The sequence below is a fragment of the Sapajus apella genome, unplaced genomic scaffold (assembly GCF_009761245.1).
Source record: "Sapajus apella isolate SASKATOON/1434 unplaced genomic scaffold, GSC_monkey_1.0 scaffold22, whole genome shotgun sequence".
NCBI classification, from domain to species: Eukaryota; Metazoa; Chordata; class Mammalia; order Primates; family Cebidae; genus Sapajus; species Sapajus apella.
In genome coordinates, this window is record NW_022436962.1 from 13,394,347 (window position 1) to 13,421,089 (window position 26,743).

The 26,743-nt window shown below is 40.4% G+C and overlaps 1 pseudogene across 1 annotated transcript; it reads left to right on the forward strand.

Annotated features, from left to right (window-relative positions):
• Nucleotides 1–1,031: 1,031 nt before the first annotated feature.
• Nucleotides 1,032–3,174, forward strand: LOC116558865 (annotated as a pseudogene). The gene has a single exon (XR_004272200.1). The product of XR_004272200.1 is annotated as a TAR DNA-binding protein 43 pseudogene (transcript).
• The last annotated feature ends 23,569 nt before the right edge of the window (nt 3,175–26,743 follow it).

Here is a 26,743-nt window from a genome sequence, read left to right on the forward strand (position 1 = left end):
TTGATTGACACAGTCACAAAGATCTGCCTAGCCACAAGTAGAGGGAACGTAGGAGATGTGATATGAGGATGTGGCCATCTTTAAGAAATGAAATCTGCCATAGTCCTGTTGATATTACTTAGTTTTAATCTGTATCTTATTCATAAGTCTAGATTCCAAATGATATTTTTATATTTCTGATGATCGAACCCATTTTTAAGGTGCCATGATCGAGATACTGAGAATGCATGGAGGCGTTCAATTCCAAAAGAGTTTTTAAAATCTTTTGAACAAAACCATCATCATTGTAAGTACTGTTTTAATCTATATGCAATTCTAGTTATCAGTCCTTTAACACAGTTTACACATGTAATTGAACTGCATTGTCTACTCAGACTGTAAACTACAATGATTGGATTATCACTATTGAGGAGAATTAAATTTGGCTGGCAAGAGATAACTAATTTCTCAAGCTCTTCAACACCTGAAAACAATCTTATAAAAATATTATGAGGCCCTTGGTATCGTTCATTATTAGCATGTCTGATTCTTGTTTTCCCACCAGTACATTTCTATGAAGAAAATTAACTCCTATATATATTTTTGTGAATACAACTCAAGAGCATATAACAATCTAATTATATGCATAATTATTTCAAGTTGTCTTTTAAAAGTTGGTCCTAAGGATCTCTTTTGCTAAATCCTATATCCAAAGGAGACCAGAATTGACATGGACTTTTGAGAAAACCCTAGGCCATGTGCAGTGGCTCATATCTGCAATCCCAGCACTTTGGGAGGCCGAGGTAGGCAGATTGCTTGAACTCAGGAGTTCAAGACCAACCTGGAAAACATGGGAAAACCCCATCTCTACCAAAAATACAAAAATTAGCCGGTGTGCTGGCATGTGCCTGTGGTCGCAGCTACTCAGGAGGCTGAGATGAGAGGATCATTGGAACCCAGGAAGTCGAGACTGCAGTGATCCAGGATCACACCACTGCATTCCAGCCCGGGTGACATAGTGAGACCTGTCTCAAAAACAAAAACAGATTTTGTGGGAGCGAAACGGTCGCTGGGCTGCGCTTGTGTCTGTCGCTGCCTCGCTGTCCCTATCGGGCTTCCCAGCAGCGGCCTAGCGGAAAAGTGAAAGATGTCTGAATATATTCGGGTAACCGAAGATGAGAACGATGAGCCCATTGAAATACCATTGGAAGATGATGGGACTGTGCTGCTGTCCACGGTTACAGCCCAGTTTCCAGGGGCTTGTGGGCTTCGCTACAGGAATCCAGTGTCTCAATGTATGAGAGGTGTCCGGCTGGTGGAAGGAATTCTGCATGCCCCCGATGCTGGCTGGGGAAATCTGGTGTATGTTGTCAACTATCCCAAAGATAACAAAAGAAAAATGGATGAGACAGATGCTTCATCAGCAGTGAAAGTGAAAAGAGCAGTCCAGAAAACATCTGATTTAATAGTGTTGGGTCTCCCATGGAAAACAACTGAACAAGGACTGAAAGACTATTTTAGTACCTTTGGAGAAGTTCTTATGGTGCAGGTCAAGAAAGATCTTAAGACTGGTCATTCAAAGGGGTTTGGATTTGTTCGTTTTACGGAATATGAAACACAGGTGAAAGTAATGTCACAGCGGCATATGATAGATGGACGGTGGTGTGACTGTAAACTTCCTAATTCTAAGCAAAGTGCAGATGAGCCTTTGAGAAGCAGAAAAATGTTTGTGGGGCACTGTACAGAGGACATGACTGAGGATGAGCTGCGGCAGTTCTCCCAGTACGGGGAGGTGATGGATGTCTTCATCCCCAAGCCGTTCAGGGCCTTTGCCTTTGTTACATTTGCAGATGATCAGATTGCGCAATCTCTTTGTGGAGAGGACTTGATCAATAAAGGAATCAGCGTTCATATATCCAATGCCAACCCTAAGCACAATAGCAATAGACAGAAAGAAGTGGAAGATTTGGTGGTAATCCAGGTGGCTTTGGGAATCAGGGTGGATTTGGTAATAGTAGAGGGAGTGGAGCTGGTTTGGAAAACAATCAAGGTAGTAATATGGGTGGGATGAACTTTGGCGCGTTCAGCATTAATCCAGCCATGATGGCTGCAGCCCAGGCAGCGCTACAGAGCAGTTGGGGTATGATGGGCATGTTAGCCAGCCAGCAGAACCAGTCAGGCCCATCGGGTAATAACCAAAGCCAAGGCAACATGCAGAGGGAGCCAAACCAGGCCTTCGGTTCTGGAAATAACTCTTATAGTGGTTCTAATTCTGGTGCAGCAATTGGTTGGGGATCGGCATCAAATGCAGGGTCGGGCAGTGGTTTTAATGGAGGCTTTGGCTCGAGCATGGATTCTAAGTCTTCTGGCTGGGGAATGTAGACAGTTTGTGGTTGGTTGGTATAGAATGGTGGGAATTCAGATTTTTCTAAACTCAAGGTAAGTATATTGTAAAATACATACGTACTAAGAATTTTCAAAATTGGTTTGTTCAGTGTGGAGTATATTCAGCAGTATTTTTGACATTTTTCTTTAGAAAAAGGAAGAGCTAAAGGAATTTTCTAAGTTTTGTTACATGAAAGGTTGAAATATTGAGTGGTTGAAAGTGAACTGCTGTTTGCCTGATTGGTAAACCAACACACTACAATTGATATCAAAACGTTTCTCCTGTAATATGTTATCCCTGGACTTGTCAAGTGAATTCTTTGCATGTTCAAAATGGAAACCATTGATTAGAACTACATTCGTTACTCCTTGTTTTAATTTGAACCCCACCATATGGATTTTCTTCCTTAAGAAAGTCTCCTTTTGGGAGCTCATGGTGTCACAGCGTTTGGTTCTTTTGCTTTGTTTTTTAACACTTGTCTCCCCTCGTGTGCAAAAGTACAATGTGAAGCCTTCATTTAATCTCTGCAGTTCATCTCATTTCAAATGTTTATGGAAGAAGCACTTCATTGAAAGCAGTGCTGTAAATATTCTGCCATAGGAATACTTCTGTCTACACGCTTTCTCGTTCAAGAATTCGTCATCACGCATCACAGGCCGCGTCTCTGACGGTGGGTGTCCCATTTTTATCCGCTACTCTTTATTTCATGGAGCCGTATCAGCGCTATGAACGCAAGGCTGTGATATGGAACCAGAAGGCTGTTTGAACTTTTGAAACCTTGTGTGGTATTGGTGGTGATGCCGAGGCATGAAAGGCTAGTATGAGCGAGGAAAGGAGAGTGCGTGCAGAGACTTGGTGGTGCATAATGGATTTTTTTTTTTTTTTTTTTTGAGACAGAGTTTCACTCTTGTTACCCAGGCTGGAGTGCAATGGCGCGATCTCAGCTCACCGCAACCTCCGCCTCCTGGGTTCAGGCGATTCTCCTGCCTCAGCCTCCTGAGTAGCTGGGATTACAGGCACGCGCCACCATGCCCAGCTAATTTTTTGTAGTTTTAGTAGAGACGGGGTTTCACCATGTTGACCAGGATGGTCTCGATCTCTTGACCTCTTGATCCACCCGCCTCGGCCTCCCAAAGTGCTGGGATTACAGGCGTGAGCCACCGCGCGCCCGGCCCGTGGATATTTTTTAACTTGGCGAGATGTGTCTCTCAATCCTGTGGCTTTGGTGAGAGAGTGTGCAGAGAGCAATGATAGCAAATAACGTACGAATGTTTTTTGCATTCAAAGGACATCCACATCTATTGGAAGACTTTAAGTGAGTTTTTGTTCTTAGATAACCCACATTAGTTGAATGTGTTAAGTGAAACGATACTTGTACTCTCCCTACCCTTTGTCAACTGCTGTGAATGCTGCATGGTGTGTGTTCTCTCCTGTTACTGATATGTAAGTGTGGTCATGTGAACGGAAGCTGATGGGCTGAGAACATGGACTGAGCTTGTGGTGTGCTTTGCAGGAGGACTTGGAAGCAGAGTTCACCAGTGAGCTCAGGTGTCTCAAAGAAGGGTGGAAGTTCTAATGTCTGTTAGCTACCCATAAGAATGCTGTTTGCTGCAGTTCTGTGTCCTGCGCTTGGATGCTTTTTATAAGAGTTGTCAATGTTGGAAATTCTTAAATAAAACTGATTTAAATTAAAATAAAAAGCAAAAAACAAAAAAAAGAAAAAAAAGGAAGAAAGAAAACCCCTGAGAAATATTTAATATATAATCCTCCCTGCTATATTTGAGACACCCAATTGTATCAGGAATAGTCCACAGATATAGAAAGATGCTCCTTTTGAAACATTTTAACTATAAATAAACCATCAATTACTGAATATATATATATATTCTTGTCGCTCCCCTGCCCCCAGCTATTTATAGGGGAAAAGGCAAAATAAATAAATAAATCAATAAATAACACATGGAAATATCAGTGATAATAATTTAATCTCATTGGTTGGGACCAGTTGGAGATGAATAATCTGATTTGCTAAGAGCTCATGGCACACTGGCTATAGAAGAAAACAGCACAGGGAGGTAAATGCCCAGGCAGCTTGCAGATATTCTGGAGCACTGTACTCAGCCTGAATCAGGCTTTTGACTTCAACATAAGGGAAGGAGAGTGAGTCACTAAAAAACTTCCCACTCAAAGTTGATTTGTAAGTGATGAGTTATGTATTAGTGACAAATTAGCGGGTTTTACTTGGATGTCTCTTTACATGCTTAATATACAGGTATAACATTTTAAATCATGTCAGTAACACAGGTTCAACTTTTAAAATAGATATTAAAAGAAAAAATAGCACAGTTGCATGTCAAATAAACATGCCTAGAATGACAGCCTTCAGTGGGGACCATGTGGCTATTCTCAAGGCCTCGCTGCTATCCAGTGTCACTCTACCCCAATTGCAGAAGGAAGGAAACACACAACATTTTCAATACTGGATTTGCAAATATAATCATAGAAAGGTTTACACTTTTTTTAAGAAAATAGCTTAAGTATGATTTTAAAGAAAAAAATGGCAGAAGAATTTCTTCCTAATTCTATTACATGAGACATCCTCAGCCTCCCCTCCTAGTTTTATCTCGTTTTTTTGTTTGGTTGTTTTTTTGTTTTTGAGACAGAGTCTCATTCTGTTGTTAAGACGGAGTCTCAAGGCTGGAGTGCAGTGGCACAATCTCAGTTCACTGCAACCTCTGCCTCCTGGGTTCAAGTGATTCTTTTGCCTCAGCCTCCCAAGTAGCTGGGATTACAGGCATGGGCCACTGCACCTGACTGATTTTTGTATTTTTAGTGGAGGCAGGGTTTTGCCATGTTGGCCAGGTTGGTCTCGAACTCCTGACCACAGGTGATCCACCCACCTCGGCCTCCCAAAGTGCTGGGATTACAGGTATAAGCCACCATGCCTGGCCTTCCCTTCTAGTTTTAAACATTAACGTATTCTTCAAAGTCAAATGGTCTTCTCTTGTCACTGAACTTTGGTTGACTCTATTTTGTTATTGGGAACATTTTCTAGTTAAGAAACATTATTTCACAGTGTATAAATTATCAGTAGTCCATAGGAAATCTTAAAAGGTGAAAATGGACTTGATTATTCATATTATTCAAAGCTTTTTAGTCTTTTTTTCTTGGAATCCATAAATGGATGGCCATCTGGCCTTCTTGTTCCCACTACAAACACAATCACTTTTTCCCAATAAAGTTATTGCTGATTCCCTCTTGATTTTGATTTTGTTCTAAATGGGTCTTTTTTTGACAGCCACAGAGTGAAATGTCTTGAAGAGGAAATTGCTCCATATGGTAGTATTGAAATAAAATGCCTGCCAAATTGGATTCATTGGAGCTCTGAATGCAGCAATATTAATATTAAGTGAAAATGCATATTTCATAGAAACCTTTGGGTGAAATAATACATGAGTCACAGAGCTATATTTCAAGATGTCAAATGGGAGTTCATGGTATGAAAATAAAACCCTAACTGAAGTAATGCCAGGTACAACAGAAATGAGAGAAATGTGCCTAGGTCTTGAGGTACAGAAGACAAAACTATCGTTTGGATAATACAGGGATTTTAGTCTTGAAACCCATTAGTGGATAGTCATCATTGCCTTCTCATTGTCACTATACCCAGGCTTTGTTCCGCTGTTTCCGATTCTCTCTTTGAATTTGATTTTGTTGTTGACATAAACAGAGTGAAATGTCTCAAATAGCATTTGGAAGGCTAGGGGGTGAATGGAGAGAAGGAAAAAGACTCATGTTTCTCTTTTCTCATATCAGTGGTTCTCAAACTTTCATATGCTTAGGAATTATCTGGGGAGGGAGGCATAGTACAAATACATATTTTTCAGGCCTTATCCTCACACATGCATTCTAAGGCACCCCAAATATCAATTAGCTTTACCCTTATGGCCCACTGAGTAACTCATAACTGGATCTATGTATCAGTTTTTCTCAACATTGCAGAAACACCCTTCCTGGTTCCTTCCTCTTAAAATGCCACTCTGCATGTTTCTTCTGAAATAGCCTATGCTTGGGGCTATTTCAGAAGAAAATACTAACGTCGCCTAGAAATACTGATGTTACCTAGAAATTTAAGGTTCCAGATCTACTCTCAAACATCTTCAGGCTTTGAACGAGTGTGTGGCCCTGGGAAGTCTAAAAACTGTTGTGTGGCTTTAATGTTTATTACAGCCCCAAATATTTATTATGCATTGTCTATTGTTTAAAAATTGCTTCAGTAATTCATGTGTTCATTAAATATATTTGTATAACAAGACATTTTATTTGGGCAGGAACTTCTCTTTACCCTTGGCATTGCTAGAATCTTCTTTGGGCTGAGATGAAGTTCAGAGATACTAAAGTGTGGGTTCAGTCAGCTTAATTTCCGTTGTATCACTTTACATCTACTGATTTGCAAATGGACTAAAGAGACCCCCTTTAATAGAAGGAGAGGTGAGACTATAACTCTACCATCCAGTGAGGTTTAACAAAATAACATTTCTGATGAACTGGAGTAGGATCAAACCAAGTCTGATCCTGAATCCCAGGATATGGCAACAAGGTCCCTAAGAGGGAAGAGGGATGATTGAATTATTTATTGATAAATAATAAACACTCCCAAATTTAGTGGCTTGAAACAAAAACAATAATTTATTTTGCTTATTAATCTGTGAGTCAGGAATTGAGATAGGTGAGAAGAGAATAGCTCTTCTATGCTCCATGATATCTGGGGTCTCAGGTGAGATAGTCCCAGTACTTCAGTGCTGGAGCACCTGAAGCTATCCAGCCACCCAAACCCCTCTCTCTCATACACAGCCTCTCTACATGGCTAGCTTGAGCATCCTCAAAACATGGCAGCCTTACCATTGTCAGACATCTTGCATGGCAGTCAGAACTCTAAGAGTGAGTGCTCTATGAGGCCTGGGTGAAAGCTCCAAGCCTCTTATGACCTAGCCTCAGAAATTCAGAACATCACTTCTGCCACGTCCTATTGGTCAAATGTGTCATGAAGACCAGCCAGATTCAAGGGAAAGAAAATTAGACTTCACCTACTGGGGGGAGGAATAGCAACAAATATGTAGCCATCTTCAGTCTTCCTTTGTTTGTCCTTCTTTCCAGTTTGTCCTCTGCCCACCAATCATTTACATTCATCCTGCATGCGAAATATGCCTACCGCCTCCAAGGTTCCCAAAAGTCTCATCCCATTTCAGTGTTAGTCCAAAGGCCAGCATCTCCTTATATAAATCGGGATGAGGCTCCTTGATGTAGTTCCTTAAGGATGGTTCCTCTTGATCGGAAGACCGTGAAATGAAGATGCAAGTTATCTGCCTTGCCTATAAACCCAATATCCAACAGTGACACAGGGATAGAGTAATTGCATTCAACACAGCCATTCAAAAAAGGGAGGACAGAATCAAAGGTTTGTGGCAGCCACTCGTCTATAATATTTATGAAACCCAACCAGACCCATATCAATAGTTCCTTTGCTCTGAAGCCATTTCTTACTTTGATAATATTTTGCTGAAAGAGATGGGGGTGGGGGGGGCTTTTATTTTCAAATGCAACAAATTGTGCCTTCTTAACATGTCCTATAAGTTCTAAAAAAAAAAAAATGAAGAGTTCCATCTTAATTTTTTCCTCACTTCTCATATTTTATTGTAGAAATAATAAAATTATTAGAAAAAAACAAGTAGCAATTTCAGCATTCTGCCTGAAAATCTATTTAGCAAGAACCTCAAGACCTTTCTTTCCCACATGACTCCAAGCAGCAGTTTGACTAACTGTTCCACTAGGACATATCTCACATGCCCTTTCTTCCAGCCTTTGATTTCCTCGCTATCCTCCAAGGTGTCACTCATAAGGCCATTACGAATTTCACAAATAATCTTTCTTTCTTTCTTTTTTTTTTTTTTTTGAGACACAGTTCACTCTTTTTGGCCAGGCTAGAGTGCAATGGTGCAATTTTGGCTCACCTCAACCTCCACCTCCCAGGTTCAAGCAATTCTCCTGCCTCAGCCTCACGAGTAGCTGGGATTACAGGCATGAGTTGCCACACCCAGCTAATTTTGTATTTTCAGTAGAGGCAGGGTTTCTCCATGTTGGTCAGGCTGGTCTCGAACTCCTGACCTCAGGTGATCCACCTGCCTCAGCCTCCCAAGTGCTGGGATTACAGGCATGAGCCACCACACCCAGCCACAAATAGTCTTTTTCAGGCCCAGTTTCCACCTGCCACCTAGTCACAAAACTAATATCATGTTTTAAATTTTCTTAAGGTAGCACTCACTCTTGGCACCAAATTCTGTTCCAGTTATCTATGCTGTATAAATAACTACTCAAAACAATATATATATATATATATATATATATATTTTTTTTTTTTTTTTTTTTTTTTTTCTCACAAATCCATAGGTCTGGAATTCAGGCACTGAACAATGGAGATGATTCACCTCTGCCCCGCAATGTCCGGGGCCTCAGCTGTTATGACTCGAATGACTGGGTGCTTGAATAGGAAATGAGCTACACTGAGGGTTCTTGCAGTATGATTCTGAACCCTTCGATATAGCTCACTTCCTGTTCACAGAATAACATTTCTTGGAGCCCTGAGCCACATTAAATCAGTAGCTCAGTGCTCCAAGAATGAGTATAACCAGGGGCCTGCACAGACGCTGCAAGGCTTCTTATGATCTAGCTTCAGAAGTCCTAGACTGTCACTTCTGCCACATTCTGTTTGTCAGGCAAGTTACCATAGCCAGCCCAGATTCAAAGGGAGTAAAATTTGACTTCATCTCTTCATGAGAGAAGTAGCAAAGAGTCTGCAACCATCTTAAATTGATCATAAGGGATATTGTAGATAGCAAGAATTGGTTTCCTCCACATCCATTTCAGCTTCATTTTATCACTACAGAGGTTAGAAAGCTAAAAGCTTTTCCTCCACTCTCTTGCAGTTGGGTTTAGAGGTGTGAAGCAAGTTTAGTAAGTGGAAAGACAAGGCATGGGGCCTCTCTTTTTCTGGTCTACAATATTGCAGAGACAGAGGTTCTACAGTTGGTGTCTAAAATAGTAGTGTGCTATTTTAGTGCTATGCAGTGGTAGGCAGAATTCTAAGATGACCTCTAAGATGCCCTCTCCCTGGTGTACACACTGTATCCCAGTTATTGAATAAGACACCAATCTAGGTGCTGCTATGGAGTGTTTTGCAGAAGTAATTGAAGTTCTTCAGTTGCCTTTAAGTTATGGATATTATCTTGCATGAGCCTGACATGATAATCAGGTGAGTCCCTAAAAGAAGTGAGAGAGACATTCTCCTGCTGACCTTGAAGGAACAAACTGCCTTGTGGCAGGGAACGGCGGGCAGTCTCTAGAGCTGAGAACAGCTCAGATTAAGAGTCAGCAATCGAGTAGGAACCTCGGCCCTGCAACTTCAAGAAGCTGAACTCTTGCCATCAGCCAGTGAGCTTGGAAGAGACCTTGAGCCTCAGATGAGATTATTGTCTCAGATGACACTTTGATTTCAGCCTGGCAAGACCCTGAGCAGAGAACCCAGTTGAGCTGTGCCTTGACTTCTGATTTACAGAACTGTAAGAAAACAAATGGGTGTTGCTTTAAGCCACGAAGTTTGTGGCACTTCAGTACATAGTGTCTTAGTCTGTTCAAGCTGCTATAGCAAAATATCTTAGCCTAGATAACAGACATTTATTTCTCATGGTTCTGGAGACTGGGAAATCCAAGATCAAGGTACTGGAGATGTCTGGTGAGGGCCTGCTTCCTCAAGGCTGGTACCTTCTCACTGCATCCTTACACAGTAGAAGGGGCCAACTAGCTCTCTGGGGTCTCTTTTATAAGGGCACTAGTCCCATTCGTGAAGGGAGAACCTTCATGAGTGAATCACCTCCCAGAAGCCTTCTCATACTATCACATTGAGGATAATGTTTCAATGTGTAAATTTTAAAGAGATTGAAAACATTCAGACCACAGTAAATAGCAACAGAAAACTACTACAGGCAGCATTGCCATTGGGTTGGTAGCTTCTTGATTGTCACAATGCAATTTGACTGTAGAGTGATTCTACAGTCAAAAGATGTAGCACAAAAGATTCCTGATTCTACAATCTCTTGACCATGCAGAGGCTGGAGGTCCAATGGCCACAAGTTTGTAGTAAATTTGGTAGTCATTCCTAAACTAGCTTAGAGTTTCTTCCTTCAGTTTTTTTCAAGCATTCAATAGCAAGAGTAGGTTCTGTTTTCTGCATTTGACTAATAGAGTTTTGCTTGGACCCACAAGCCAGACTCAGCACCAAGACCTAAAGTTTAATGGAAGGGCTACTGCATCCGACAGCTGGCAAAGGAATTCATCCCAAACCAATTTTCTTTGATGCTTGATCTCCTCTTGGGGCAAATGTATCTATGTAATTATGAACTAAAAGATCCGTATCATTGAATCATCCGTATCATTGACTTATTCTTCAGAGCACAAGATACTTTGTTGTAGAAAACTGTCTCAGTATAACAAAACAGAGAGTAGTCTAGCTTTCATCACATGAGCTATTGACCATGTGATCAATTAATTCAGTGACACAGTGACATTGACAGAGCTCTGCTGAATTCAGCCAACAACCAATGATCTTGAAAGAGGGCATCAAGTGGGTAATAGGTGTAAAGTTGAACTTCCAGAAGGACCCAGACATTCTCCCTCTACATACAGAAAAGTACAAGTTGCAGATACACACACACATATAAATATGTATTTATATATATGTATCTATGTATGTATCTATATAAGTATGTATCTATATATGTACGTGTGTGTGTGTGTGTGTGTGTGTGTGTGTGTGTGTGTGTGTGTATTTTCAAGAATATTTAGAGAACAGAGTCCTCATCAAAGATTTAGGCAGTGTCAATGACTTCAAACAGGATGGGTCAGTTCTCTTTGATTCTTCTAGGCTGGCTCAAAATGTGGCAGAAAAGTACATGCAGGTTCTGGTTCCTGACAGAGGACTGATGAGTGGAAACTGCACATGCAAGTTCTGGTGCCTGACAGAGGACTGATGAGTGGAACCTGCACATGACGGTTCTGTGATGAATCTTGTTTAGTATAGGATAAAGTTTGTAAAATACATTGACAAGCATCCAGCATATAGTAAGTGTTCAGTAAATATTAGGTTTTTAAAAAATTCTTTTTATGAAAGTAACTATGTACATATAAAACTTTGCTAAATTTTATACATAATTACAATAAAAGATGTGGTTTCTACTTTCAATGAGTTTCTAAACCAACAGATAAACATTTAAAATGGTTATTTCCTGCCCAGGCATGGTGGCTCACGCCTGTAATCCTAGCACTCTGAGAGGATGAGGTGGGCTGAGGTGGGCGGATCACCTGAGGTCGGGAGTTCAATACCAGCCAAACCAACATGGAGAAACCCATCTCTACTAAAACTATAAAATTAGCTGGGCATGGTGGCACATGCCTGTAATCCCAGTTACTCAGGAGGCTGAGGCAGGAGAACCACTTGAACCCGAGAGGCGGAGGTTGCAGTGAGCCAAGATCACACCATTGTACTCCAGCCTGGGCAACAAGTGTTTTTTGAAACTCCATCTCAAAGAAAAAAAAAAATTGTAATGCTTTTGTTTTCAAGAGATCTTCTTACTAAGATGATGGGGTATTGATTTTATAATGTAATTACATTAATTGGAACATAATTTGTTGCTGTTATTGTTGTTTTTGAGATGAAATCTCACTCAGTCTCCTAGGTTGGAGTGCAGTGGCATGGTCTTGGCTCACTGCAACTTCTGCCTCTTAGGTTCAAGTGATTCTCCTGCCTCAGCTGCCCAAGTAGCTGAGATTACAGGTGCCCGCCACCATGCCTGGCTAATTTTTGAATTTTTAGTAGAGATGGTGTTTTACCAATTTGGCCAGGCTGGCCTCAAACTCCTGACCTCAGGTGATCTACCTACGTTGTCCTCCCAAAGTGCTGGGATTATAGGTGTGAGCCACTGCACCCGATGGAGCATAAATTTTTTTTATACTGCAACACCAAAAAATAGCACATAGTATGGGAGCAAATGGAAAGTGAAATGGGTGATTGAGTCTAATCAAGAAAAACATTTAAACCATAGGAATGGTGAAGTACATAGAGCTACACATTTGGTTTCATGTCTGAATTCTTTCAACTTTGCAAAATTTCTCTCAAATATATTTAGACACAAGGTGTCAGCACAACCTTAAGCTCAATTAATTCTCATCGGAATATCCAGATAATCAGGTAAGAAAGACTTGATCTAAAGACACCAATGTAGCTTTGTTTCTCTCTTGTATTAAGCATGCTGCTTGGTTATTTAGTACTGATGAGTTTTAAATGCTCTAATATAAACTCCAAGGGGTGCTCAAACATAATATTAAGGCAAAGCACAAAACCACAGGAAAACAATAAAATGTATCTAACGGGATTATGCAATAAATCATATAGATTTTACATAAACAACTTATATGGCAATAAACCCCTAATATGATTATGAAAAATGTGTAAAGTTTAGTGTTGTTTGTTTCATGCCTAATTAGGTGTCATGCATCTCAGACTATTAACAGTAGAAAGGAATTTCTACAAATACAGGTTATCACTGACATGTACCTGCTCAGGCTCAAGCAGAATCCAATAAACTGCTTCCAAGAGTAAGTTAATGAAAATATTTTCTAGACTTCCACTGCTTATCACAGGTGTTTCATTTATTTGTATCCTTCCATTAACTGACTTTCAGAATATTACTGTCCACAGTGCTTGGGAATAAATCGGGACATTACAATAAAAGGGTCAATTCACCCAAAAGACATAACAGTCCTGAATGTGTATGCACTCAAAGCTGAATCTTTCTTCCTCAGCCTTTCTTTTTTTTTTTGATAAATTTGCTAGATCTAAGTATGTACCTATTTAAGCCTTCTGACAAATCATGCTATCATGCCTCCAGAAAGGTTGCACTAATTTCTGCGCCTAGCCAGGATATGTGAAAAATGCCTCCTCTCTTCATTTTCACCAAAACCAGATGACCATTCTATCTAAAATAGTTCTTAGGTGTGGTTGTGCTTCTTTCCCATTTCTCCTACTAATGACAAGTATAAAAGCATAGGATTTCTAAAAGTATAAATTCATACCTGCTTTCAATAACAAATGAATTATGATGCTATTTATATGTAAACCTAGTGCTTCAGAAATGCTTAAGAATGGTTCAAAGGTTTTATTTGAAATTTGATATGGAATGATCATTTTGCACAAACGTGTGTGTGTGTGTGAGAGACAGTGCCAAAGTAAGTAAATTCTCCTCTAGTAACATTTGTATACATCTTTATCACTAAATTGTCACATTATTGTGATTTTTTGATAGAAATTTTCCTCTACTCCTTAGGCTGGAGGGCAGCGGTGCACTCACCGCTCGCTGTAGCCTCGACCTCCCAGGCTCAAGGGATCTTCCAGCCTCAACCTCTCAAGTAGCTAAGACTACAGGCATGAGCCACCATGCCTGGCTAATTATTTTTTTATTTTTTGTAGACATGGGATCTCCCTATGTTGCCCAGGCTGGTCTCAAACTCCTGGCCTCAAGAGATCCTTTGGCTTCTCAAAGTGCTGAGATTACAAGGGCGAGCCACTGTGCCTGGCCCATTTTTGATAGTTGTGCCTCATAGACTGTGACCCTCCTTAATGGCAGGGATTTTTGTTTGATATGTTTTTTAATATCAGGAGATTACAGAGTCTGGTGTAATAATCACTCAATAAATGTTTGAGGGAAGAAAGGCTGAGATAAAGGAAGACATGGGGGAAGGAAATATAAACTTGGTACTTATCCAAATTGCACAAATTTCAGTTAACAAAAGGAGGTTAACTGTATTCACTGCTTTTTTTTAAATCAATTTGTTGGCTTCTAAATCAATTCACCATATTAAAAGTCTGAGGGCTGCCCACGGTGGCTCACACCTGTAATCCCAGCACTTTGGGAGGCCAAGGTACACGAATTGCTTGAGTCCAGGACTTCGAGTCCAGCCTGGGCAACAAGGCAAAACCCTGTCTCTACACAAAAATACAAAAATTAGCAGGGCATGGTGGTGCACACCTGTAGTTGCAGCTACTCTGGAGGCTAAGGCAGGAGAATTGCTCGAACCTGGGAGGTGGAGGTTGCAGTGAGCTGAGATTGCACCCTTGTACTCAAATACCCTCTCTTTTCCAATTTTTTAAAATAAATTCCAGTTGATAGTCTGCATTCCATATGAAAGAATCTGGGCTGGTTGACAATGTCATAATGCTCTGTGTGAACTACGTCAACCCATGTTGAAGTGAGTTACATCCTTTCTTTACTGGTTAATTACTGAATTGGGCTTTATTTTGTAAAATGAAGGCAAATTTTTCATTACAATTAGAATTTTATATTTGTGAAAAACACTTGTAAAAGTGAATCTAATGAGGATTCCATTAGCGTGAAACTTCTATTTAACTAGAACTTTGCTAGGTTGTTCACAGTAATGACTCTATAAAGTATGCAGTGTTTTGAAATGCTTTCTGAATTACCAAGGATTTAATTATATGTAATATAGGTTTAGACATTGTTTTCAAGTAATTTAAAAATTGATGGTGCATTAAGAATCAGCAATGGTTTTAGAGCTACAGTTGATTTTAGAGATTACTGAATTCAAATGCATCTTTGTACACATAAGAAAACTGAGGCCCTAGGCAAGTGGACTTATCCAGAGCCACACTAGTTAATGTCACAGTGGAGCTGGAACCCAGGTTTACTGAATCCCAGCCAAACACCGTATCCATTGATTGGACAGACTGACTAACAGACCACTTCTTCTTCTTTTTTTTTATTTTTATTTTTAATTGACCTTAATTGCTCACTTAGAGAATAGAGAAGTTTTTCTGTAATAATATGTAAAACAAAAATAGGTCAAATGGCCAATTACAAAAAAGACATGGAGATCTGTCTTTATGATGAGGAGAAACTCAGTTAATTGCCTAAAGTCTGAATATTTTGAAATCAAAGTTTTCAGAATAAGTTCTTCAGTCCAGGATCTGTCCTTTTGTAGCTGTACATTTGGCACAGTGCTGGCATCTGCTACCTACTTGTTAGCTAACAATGAAGAATGATGGGAATTAACAAGAAGCAACTCAGACTTCATTCTTATCACCCTTCATGATCAAGTTGAGCATCTTTATCTCATTAACATCTGACTGTGAAATCCCTTGACACCTGAAAAGACTGGCAATTTATTTGTAAGGATATGGTACCTGATTGTGAAGCTTTCTGCCGGCAGAGATTTTTCAAAGATTTATCTTTCTCCTGGAGTAAATATCATATTTTTAATTATTCATAATGTTTCTCCTATTTTACCACAAGCTACCTCAGAGGACAGAAGTGCATTAAGACCCTTCTGTTACTATAAGGGTGTGAAGTATGAATAGAATATGTATTTTTTAGCATTTCATCATTATTCTGGGCAAACAAAATTAAACATGATTTACAAGTGCTGCAGTCAGAAACAACAAAAGGTGTAATGTGATGCAACAGAATTTATATTGTATGCGCACCAGAAAATTTAAATAAAAAATGCTCATAGTTGAAGTGAAAACTGAAAAGATATCATATTCTTAACAGCTATATTAGAGAGGTAAAAATGTGAGCATGCCTATAAATATGACCCGAAACACTTTATTTAGATTTGTGCTAAAGGAATACTCCACAATTTTGAGTGTATTCTATACAAGCTAAATTTGGTAAGGTGCCTTTTCTCATATTGAATCCTTAATAATTAGTCAAAGAAAGGGAAACTTTCTTCATATTTTTAGCTTTGCTTAGGTTATTATGTTGTAAGTGCTAATGTAAAAAGTGGTCCTATTGGCTTTTCTTTCAGGCTTATTGGGGTGTAATTTACACATAGTAGAATTCATCATTTCCAGCGTAAAATCCTATGAGTTTCAACACATACAGTCATAAGTATCACCTCATTCAGGACAGAATAGTGTACTCTACCCAAACTCTCAGCCAGGCATGGTGGCTTATGCCTGTAATCCCAGCACTTTGGGAGACCAAGGCAGGCAGGTCAAGAGATCGAGGTCAACAGGGTGAAACCCTATCCCTACTAAAATACAAAAACTACCTGGACATGGTGGCGTGCACCTGTAGTCCCAGCCACTCCAGAGGCTGAGTACTCGGGAGGCTGAGGCAGGAGAATCGCTTGAATCCCGGAGGCAAAGTTGGCAGTAAACCGAGATCACGCCACTGCACTCCAGTCTGGCAACAGAGTGAGATGCTGTAAAAAAAAAAAAGTCAAATGCTCCTTGGTTTTCCACGTCTTGCCCCGCTTTTAATCCGCAGTAAACACAAGTCTTTTTTCTTTGATTTTGCCTTTTTGAGAATGTCATATAACTGGAATAAAATAATATATAACTTTTTAGATCTGGGTTCTTTTGCTTTTCATAATGCATTTGTGATTCATCTATTAATGCTTATTAGTAGTAAATCCGTTCTTTTTTATTGCTGAATAGCATCCCCAGTTTCTATACCCACTCAGCAACTGACAGACATTAGTTTTGTTTCCAGTTTTTGGTGATTATAAATAAAACAGCTAGAAACATTGATGTACAATTTTCTGTGTTAACATAAGTTTTTATTTCTCTTGGATAAATATCTAAGAGTGGGATTTCTGTGTTATATGGTAACTTTGTTTAACTTTTTAGAAAATTCCAAACTGTTTTCCAAAGGGCTATGACATTTTGCATTCCCACCAAATACACAAAATGTTAAGTTGCTTTGCATTTTCATTGGTGCTTGATGTGGAAAGTTGTTTTTGTTACTCTTTTTTTGAGTAAGCCATTCTAATAGATGCAGTGGTAGCACATTATGATTTCAATTTGCATTTCCCTAATGTCCAACGATGCTTAGCATCTTTTAATGTGCTTATTTGCCATCTGTATATGATCTTTGGTATAGCGTATGTTCAATTTTTTTGCCCATTTTCTTATTGTCTTTCTTTCTTTCTTTTTTTTTTTTTTTTAAGACAGGGTCTCACTCCATCACCCAGTCTGGATGGAGTGCAATGGCGTGATCTCAGCTTGCTGCAACCTCTGCCTCTTGGGTTCAAGTGATTCTCTTGCCTCAGCCTCCCAAGCAGCTGGGATTACAGGCACTGGCAACACTGGCCAGCTAATATTTTTGTGTGTGTTTATTTTTAGTAGATATGCGGTTTAGCCATGCTGGCCAGCCTGGTCTCGAACTCCTGACCTCAGGTAATCCACCGGCCTCAGCCTCCCAAAGTGCTGGGATTACAGGTGTGAGCAGCCATGCCCAGCCTATTTGTTTCTTTATTATTGAGGGTTTTAAAAAAGAAATCTTTCTATATGTAATGTGGTTACCAGTTCTCTAGGAGATATGTGTTTTGCAAATATTTAATTCCAGCCTATGGCTTTCTTTTCCTTTCCTTAACAGTGTTTTTGAAGAGAAGTGTTTTTAGTTTTTGTAAAGTTTTTTTGCATATAAGTGTCCAATAGTTCTCATACCATTTCTTGAAAAGGCTGTTTTTTCCTCCATTAAATTGCCTTTGCACTGTCATCAAAATACAAATGACCATGTAAGAGTGGGTCTATTTCTGGTCTCTCTATTCATTTCCATTGATCTACACATTCACCAAATACCACACTGTCTTAATTGCTGTGACTTGACAGAAGTTTTGAAATCAGATAGTGTGAATCCTCTTTGTTATGTTAATCAACACCAAGTGGGTAAAATGGAGAATGCATGACCAACTTATAAACATTGCAATTTAGTCTTTAAAACTTTGTGGGCTGGGTAGGGTGGCTCACACCTGTAATCCCAGCACTTTGGGAGGCTGAGGTGGGTGGATCCCCTGAGGTCAGGAGTTCAAGGCTAGCCTGGCCAACATGGTGAAACCCTGTGTCTACTAGAAAGAAAAAAACAAAAAAAGCTGAGTATGGTGTTGTGCACCTGTAGTCCCAGCTACTCTGGAGGCTGAGCCAGGAAAATCGCTTGAACCCAGGACACAGAGGTTGCAGAGAGGTTGCAGATCGTGCCCCTGCACTCCTTGGACAGCCAGATCTTGGTTCCTATGCTGGCTCTACCACTTACTAACAGGTCAAGTGAGCAGACAGAGTGAGACTCTGTCTAAATAAATAAATAAATGTAATCCCCTCATCTGCGTCAGAGGAGGGGCCTGGGGGGAGGTGATTGGATCATGGGGACAGGTTTCCCCCTTGCTGTTCTTGTGTTAGTGAGTGAGTTTTCACAATATCTGATGGTTTAAAAGTGTGGCACTTCCCTCCTCTCTCTCTCCTGCCGTCATGTAATACATGATTGCCTACCCTTTGCCTTCCATCATGATTGTAAGTTTCCTGAGGCCTCCCCAATCATTTGGAGCTGTGAGTCAACTAAACCTCTTTTCTTTATGAATTACCCAGTCTCAGGTAATTCTTTATAGCAGTGTGAAAATGGACTAACACTTTACAAAAATCCTCTAAGAAAGAAATCATAGTTCACTAAAATTCCCTTTAGTGACAGCCCACTATCCCTTCAACTTTATGAACCTCTCCATTGCTTACTGATGTTTGCTTAGTTAAGGAAAAAGACTTTAAAATTCACATTCATATATCAGGTTTAAATGCAATGAGGCTGTTTCTTAAAAAGTTAAACATAAACTTATCATATGACCCAGTATATGGATATTTATTCAAGAAAAATGAAAATATGTGTCCACACAGAGACTCACACACCAATGTTCATAGCAGCATTATTTGTAATAGCCAAAAAGTGGAAGCAACCCAAATGTCCATCAACTATCTTTTGTTAATCATTTGGATAGATGAAATGTGGTATATCCGCAATAGAATACTGCTCAGCAATTAAAAGGAATGAGCTGAAACTGCTACAACAGCTCAGTAGTAATTGTGCTAAGTGAAAGAAGCCAGACACAAAATGTTACATACTGTATGATTTCACTTCTCTTAAAAAGACAAATCTAGGCTGGACATGGTGGCTCGTATCTGCAATCCCAGCATTTTTGGAGGTCCAGGCAGGTGGATTGCTTGAGCCCAGGAGTTTGAGAGTAGCCTGGGCAACATGATAAAACTTGTCTCCACAGAAAATAGAAAATGTTTTGGCAGGCACGGTGGTATGCACATGTAGTCCCAACTACTCAGGAGGCTGAGGTGAGAGGATCACTGAACCCAGGCAGATCAAGGCTGCAGTGAGCTGCGATCCTGTACCTGTGCTCCAGGCCGGGTGACAGAGTGAGACCCTGAAGAAAGAAAGAGAGAGAGAGAGAGAGGGAGAAAGGGAAGGAGGGAGGGGGAGAAAGAGAAGGGAATGATGGAAGGAAGGAAGAAAGGAAGGAAGGAAGGAGAGAAAAAAGAGAAAAGAAAGGAAGGAAGAAGGAAAAGAAAAGAAAGAGAAACAAAAAAAGAAAGAAAGAGAAAGAAAGAAAAAATCTATAGAGTCAAAAAAATTAGTATTTGGCTGGGGCTGAAGTTGGGAACATGAATACTGTAAATCAGCATGAGGGAATTTATTGGGTTGAGGAAAATATTCTAAAACTGGATTATGGGGATGGTTGCACAACTCAGTAAACATGAAAAGTCATTGAACTGTATTCTTTAAATGGGTGAATGTTAAGATATATGAATTACACCTCAATAACATTTTAAGAATTCAAGTGCCTGATTGAAGTAACAATGCAGCATAAATGAGTCTCAAGTATACTGCAGTTGCTCTCCCTCTAAACTAATGTAAATGGTTAGTTATCGAGTTTACTCTCTAGGGCTTGGGGAGGAGACAAGGATAGCAGAAGGGACTGGAGGAGTGCAGGAGGCGAGTGGAGGGACACGGGGTGAGGCAGCCTTGCAGAGACACTAAGAACATGGACAGCTGGGTCTTGGTTCCTATGCTGGCTCTACCACTTACTAACAGGTCAAGTGAACAGATATTAATCTTCTTGTAATGTCTGTTAACTCTGTGTGAAACAGTGTCTCTCATAGGACACTGTGAAAAAATAAAGAGATAATTTATGTAAAGTACTTAGCATAGTGGCAGCCTCATAAAAAGAGGGGTTTTTGTTTGTTTGTTTACTTGTTTCTGCTCTTGTTGCCCAGGCTGGAGTGCAATGGCATTATTTCGGCTTACTGCAACCTCCACCTTGGGTTCAAGCGATACTCCTCCTCAGCTTCCTGAGTAACTAGGATTACAGGTGCCCATCACCACGCCCAGCTAATTTTTTTTATTTTTAGTAGAGACGGGGTTTCACTATGTTGGCCAGGCTGGTCTTGAACTCCTGACCTCAGGAGATCCACCTGTCTCGGCCTCCCAAAGTGCTGGGATTACACGTGTGAGCCACCGCGGCAGTCCGAGATTCTTTTTGTCTTGTTAAAGCAAGCTAAATATGGCTTAAGAAGAACTCCATACTTCTATATTTGAGTCCTTATGAATGAACTGCAACCTAGCTTAATCGTCAGACAAAATTGAAAATCCTAACTTAAGAATATGTGCCTGTAACAATAGCCAAGTCTTGGCCAATCCCAGCGGCCATACTTCAACCATTCATTCACTGCCGAGTGTTCAAACTGTGTTCAAATAAGGCAAGCAACGAGCTGTAATCAATCTAGCTATTCTGTACCTCACTTCCAAGTTCTGTATGTCATTTTCCCTCCTTTATCTATAAATCTTCTTCCACCACATGGCGGAAGTCTGGGGTCTCTGTGAATCTTCCACTCCAGTGGAAGTACAAGTCTCTGTGAATCTGCTGTGATTTGGGGGCTGCCTGAATCCTGAATCGTTCATTGTTCAATTAAACTCCTTTAAATTTAATTCAGCTGAAGTGTTTCTTTTATCTGTCTTCATTACTCTCCCTAGTCTGGTTTGTTAACCCTTTTTCCTGTCTTTTCTCTTGATGTTAAAAGTTACTTTGTTTGTAAAAGGTTAAATCTATAACATTTCTTTTTTTGGTAGAGACACGGTTTTGCCATGTTGCCCAGGTTGGTCTCGAATTCCTGAAGTCAAGCAATCCACCTGCCTCAGCCTCCCAAAGTGCTGGGATTGTAAGACATGGGCCACAGTGCCTGGCCAAACCTATAACAGTTCTATATTGATTCAGTGTACTAGTATGCAGGGTTTACAATACTCACTGACTTGCAGCCTGTGTGCCTGCAGCTCTGACTACTGATTGAATGAAAAGTACTTTAAAAAAATTGCCTCCTTAGAAACTCTGTGTAACAGGTGACTTTTGTAATGAAATAACATCAATAAAAATCTAACATTATAAAAAGCCAGTGAAGGTGGGTAGACCTGGTTTTCCCTAATAAGATAGGGAGGCCCATTGTTAACGGAGTGGAGAACTCAGCCTGCTGGGGTCCTTTCTCAAGGATCTAGGGGTGTCTTCACCCTACCCTTAAACTTCCAGAATCTTCCTCCTTCTCCTCCATACTACAGCTGTAAGTGCCATGCACTCCTCCCCAGGAACAGGGATGTTAATCTATCATATGCCAAGTACCCCAAAATAAAAGCCTCAGAAGCAAGTTTTCCTTTGATCTTCTCTTGCCCTGCTGTCTCTCAGTTCTGTTCTCCCCTGAGCCTACCCACAAAACTAGAGTCACTCTTCCCCAAGGCAGGTCATAGAAACCAGAACTCCTCTTCCCCAAGGCTAGCCACAAAACCTCAACATATTACTCAAATTTCCCTCCATCTTTCTATGTAAAAAGGGCCACAGAGAAATTACGCGACCTACCTTGTTTGACCCCATTCTAGAGAGGGATCTGCCCCACCCCCAGGAGGAGGAATGTGCGCTCAGGGAGGTCAAGGAGAATCTACACAGACAGGCCTTGCTGGGTTCCCCTACTCAGTCTATCAGCTTTAGATCAGATCCTTTTTGTCCGATTGTATTTCTACATGACTGTTCGTACTTTGTTGAAGCTAAGCATACCAACGAACAATTTCCTCTGTATCTTTAGGTCTTCAGCCTGAAGGTTTCCATGTATTCACGTTAAATAAATGTATATACCTTTTCTCCTATTAATCAATCTGCCTCATGTCAGTAATTTTCAGTGCACCTCGGGGGGACCAAGGCCTTGGCGCCTACATAGCCAAGCATCGGTTTTGATAAGTGAAGAGAAGGTTTGACATTTTCTTTCTCAACAAAGCCTGACTTTCCAAACTTTTCTCTCATTCAGGATGCCAAAATAAAACAGAAATTAACAGTCAGAACTGAGCAATGACTGTTGTTCTAGCTGGTATTTAGCACCTCTATAAAGCAATGAAACGTTGATTCAGTGAGTGCAGGCAATGGAGCTTTAAGAGAAATCTTAACCTGCGTTGGCTTAAATCTTTCAAAATTATTATATTTGTTACAAATGTACAAAAAACTAATTTTAAATAAGAATTAAGGAATTTTTAATTATTTTAGACTGCTGGTAAGAGTGAAGAGAAAGACATTTTCATACATTGTGTCCACATGCAGCTGGCTGAGTATACTTATTGGCTAAGTATACTCAAAGGTCCAAGTAGATGTCTGCTATAAATTGTGACCTGCTTCTCTCTGCTCACTTCTACCTAACCCCTCCTCTCTTTTCCTGAAAATTAAAAGAAGTGACAATAGAAAGCAATTTCCTCAACCTGGAGAATTTTTGAGAAAGAAGAAATCAATGAGCGATTTTCTCTTCTCTAAATAAGTTAGATTATAAATGAATTTAGATGTATCAAGGACATAACTTTCTCTTTCCAATGATTATGTTTGAGATTTGAGACAGTTTATCTATTCCACTCATAGCAATCAACATGTTGTTATGAATTTTAGAGATTCATTTTAAAGTTGGCAATCTTGGCTGTATTTTTTAACCTATTAATACAGTGAATTTCTAACTTACTGTAAATGTTGATGCCTAGGGTCTTAAAACTGTATTTCATTCAGGATATCTTGATTCCAGTTTTCTGTTCCTCTAGCAGTAAGCTTTGCATTTGGAAAATGTTGCATTTCCATCTAGGTCTACCCTACAGGCCTAGTGGAAGAAATTTTTTCCTCTCGTATCTCTTACAATGAAATTTTAAGAGCAAAAAAAAAAACCAAAAAAGGGAGGGGGGCTTCTGATTGAATATGACAGATTGAATATACATGTTTGCCTCCATTTCATTCCACAGCCTCACTAACATGAAAATAAAGAGGTTACCTAAAAGACATAAACCCATAAGGGCAATGACAGAGAAAGAAAACAACATGATAGAATTCATAGATACATACATGAGTGGTAACTTGCTTACTAGATAAGAGAAAGCTGAAACTTTAAGCTGACCATGAGGCAAAGGGAGGTGGTCTAGAAACAAGACAGCTGATTTTACAGAACCCCAGAAAAGCTCAGAAATCATAGGAATCACATACCTCAAATTGCTGATCAGGTGGGGCTAAAAACAGAAGGGCAGGGCCGGGTGCGGTGGCTCATGCCTGTAATCCTAGCACTTTGGGAGGCCGAGGCAGGTGGATTGCCTGAGCTCAGGAGTTCAAGACCAGCCTGGGCAACATGGCAAAAACCCGCCTCTACTAAAAATACAAAAAAATTAGCCAGGCGTGCTGGTGTGCACCTGTAATCCCAGCTACTCGGGAGTCTGAGGCAGGAGAATCGCTGGAATCTAAGAGACAGAGGTTGCAGTGAGCTGAGATGGTGTCACTGTACTCCAGCCTGGGTGACAGAGCAAGACTCCGTCTCAAAATAAATAAATAAATAAATAAATAAATAAATAAATCCATCCATCCATCCATCCATACATACAGGATAGGGTAAGTCTATAAAATAAACAGAATCCCAGTTTCCCTCTTTCACCCTAAATATTGACGACCCTTTTCCCACACCAGTGTAAGATTGGATTGCTCTCTGAAGAAGCTGCACCCTAATGGCTCAGGACATAGAACATCGAGAAGTGGAAGACAGGGATACAGTACTAAAAATGAAAATCTACATATGAAGGGTGAGACTCTCATTGCCCTTTTTGACATCACTCACAAGGATGCTGGCGTCCAAGTTGATACTAATATAGGAGTTAAAAATAAATTACTTAGGCAGATAGTGAGGCTAAAGGAGCCCTAGGTAAGGCTTTTCTCTTAATAAAAAGCAGCCCCAAAACCATTTCTTTTCTAACAGAAAGCAGCCGGAAAAGCCAAGCTGCAAGCGTAAATAAGCAAGCTGGAAGCCTGCATAGATGAACGCCAGCAGCTATATTACAAGCCAGGTACACCCAATATGGCAATTCCTCTTCCCTTCTCTTGGTCACCTTGCATGTGGGTGTCATGGAGCTGGCCAGGTAAAGAACTCTATTTACATAGTAAAAGATTAAGGTGGGATGACCTGTTTCTTCTTGGGCTATGTAAATGACACACCTGGTCTAACCAATGCCCTGGGCCCTATGTAAATCAGATACCACCTCCTCGAGCCTCCCTATATAACTACTGCTTCCCGCCAAGGGTGGGTTTTTCCACTCAGAGCCCTCCCTCCTGCACAGGGGAGCTGTACTCTTCTTTCCTGCCTGTTAAACTTACTCCTTAACCTACTCCATTTGTGTGTGTGTCCGTGTCAATCTTCTTGACACAAGATGATGAACCTCGGGTATTTCCCCAGACAACAAAGCTGCTCTTATACCTCCAAGCAGACTTGAAGACTTCTGTCTGGGTCAGTTGACCAACCCAAGAGGAAAGACTCACAGATACTCACTTTGGAGGGCACTAAGACACCATCCAGCCTGGCCACCCTGTGACGAGGGCCATCACTCCAAAAGCCCCCACCACTCACACAAATGTTCCATCCAGTTTTTAGTGCCTCACTCTGAAATTAAATACACAATAATGGAAAAAGATTGTGAAATAAAATTAAGTTAATCTCCGAAAGGGGGAAAAAAGACAGAGATGGAAAATGGGAGATAACATTTAGAAATAGAGGACCATTGTAGACTGTCCATGTAATAGGAATTCCAGAAAGAATGGATAGAGAAAATGAAGAAAGGGTATTTTCAAAGAAATAATTCAAGGGAATGTCCTAAACCCAATGACATAAGTTTTCAGATTATGCCCAGCACGACACCAAGACATATATGAAAGCTATGCCAAGACACATCATGAAATTTTAGAATAATTAAAATGAAGAGAAGCCGGGCATGGTGGCTCAAGCCTGTAATCCCAGCACTTTGGGAGGCCGAGGCGGGTGGATCACGAAGTCAAGAGATAGAGACCATCCTGGTCAACATGGTGAAAACCCATCTCTACTAAAAATACAAAACATTAGCTGGGCATGGTGGCGCATGCCTGTAATCTCAGCTACTCAGGAGGTTGAGACAGGAGAATTGCCTGAACCCAGGAGGCGGAGGTTGCGGTGAGCCGAGATCACACCATTGCACTTCAGCCTGGGTAACAAAAGTGAAACTCCGTCTCAAAAAAAAAAAAAAAAAAGAAATGAAGAGAAGACCCTAAAAGCCTTGAAAATTTTTTCAGATACCATGTACAATGAATCAGAACTCTTATTTAGCATCAAATTACTCAATACCTAACAATAGAAACTAGAAAAAATTTGACAGTATTCAAGATTCGGAGGGAAATTATTTTCAACACAGAATTGTCTACCTGGCCAAGCATTCAATTAAATAAAAGGATAAAATAAAGACATTTTCAGAGGTGCAAAGTGTATCAGTGAGATTCCAGTTAGTATTTTGATACAAGGAAAATTTAATATGAAGAATTATTAGTTAGTAAAAGTATTTTTTTTTTGAGACGGGGTCTCGCTCTGTTGCTTAAGCTAAATTGCAGTGGTGGGTTACTGCAGCCTCCACCTCCCAGGCTCAATTGATCCTCCCACCTCAACCTCCCAAGTAGCTGAGACTACAGTCATGAGCCACTGCACCTGGCTAATTTTTAAATTTTTTGTTGAGATGGGGTCTCCCTATGCTGCACAGGCTGGCCTCAAGCTCCTGAGCTCAAGTGATCCTCCCACCTCAGCCTCCCAAAGTGCTGGAATCCCAGGCACGAATCACCATGTCCAATTAGTAAAAGATGATTAATTACCAAAAGAGGTAAAAGAAAGCCCTAAAGAATACAGCAATACCAAGTGTAGGGAATAACTGCTTCCTCTAAAGCTGAGACAGAGTGCCCATAATCAAGGAAGAATAAGCTCAGAAAGGCCTCATCCTGCAAAGGCTGAGATTCAGACCTCATTGTAGAGGGTGTGGCTGAGGCCCATGTAATAGTGGAGAAGTTCACTGGGGTACCGTGGACCACAGCTAGCCCATAGAAGCTGTCCACTGGGGTGTGGCAGCTGGAGCCAGTGTG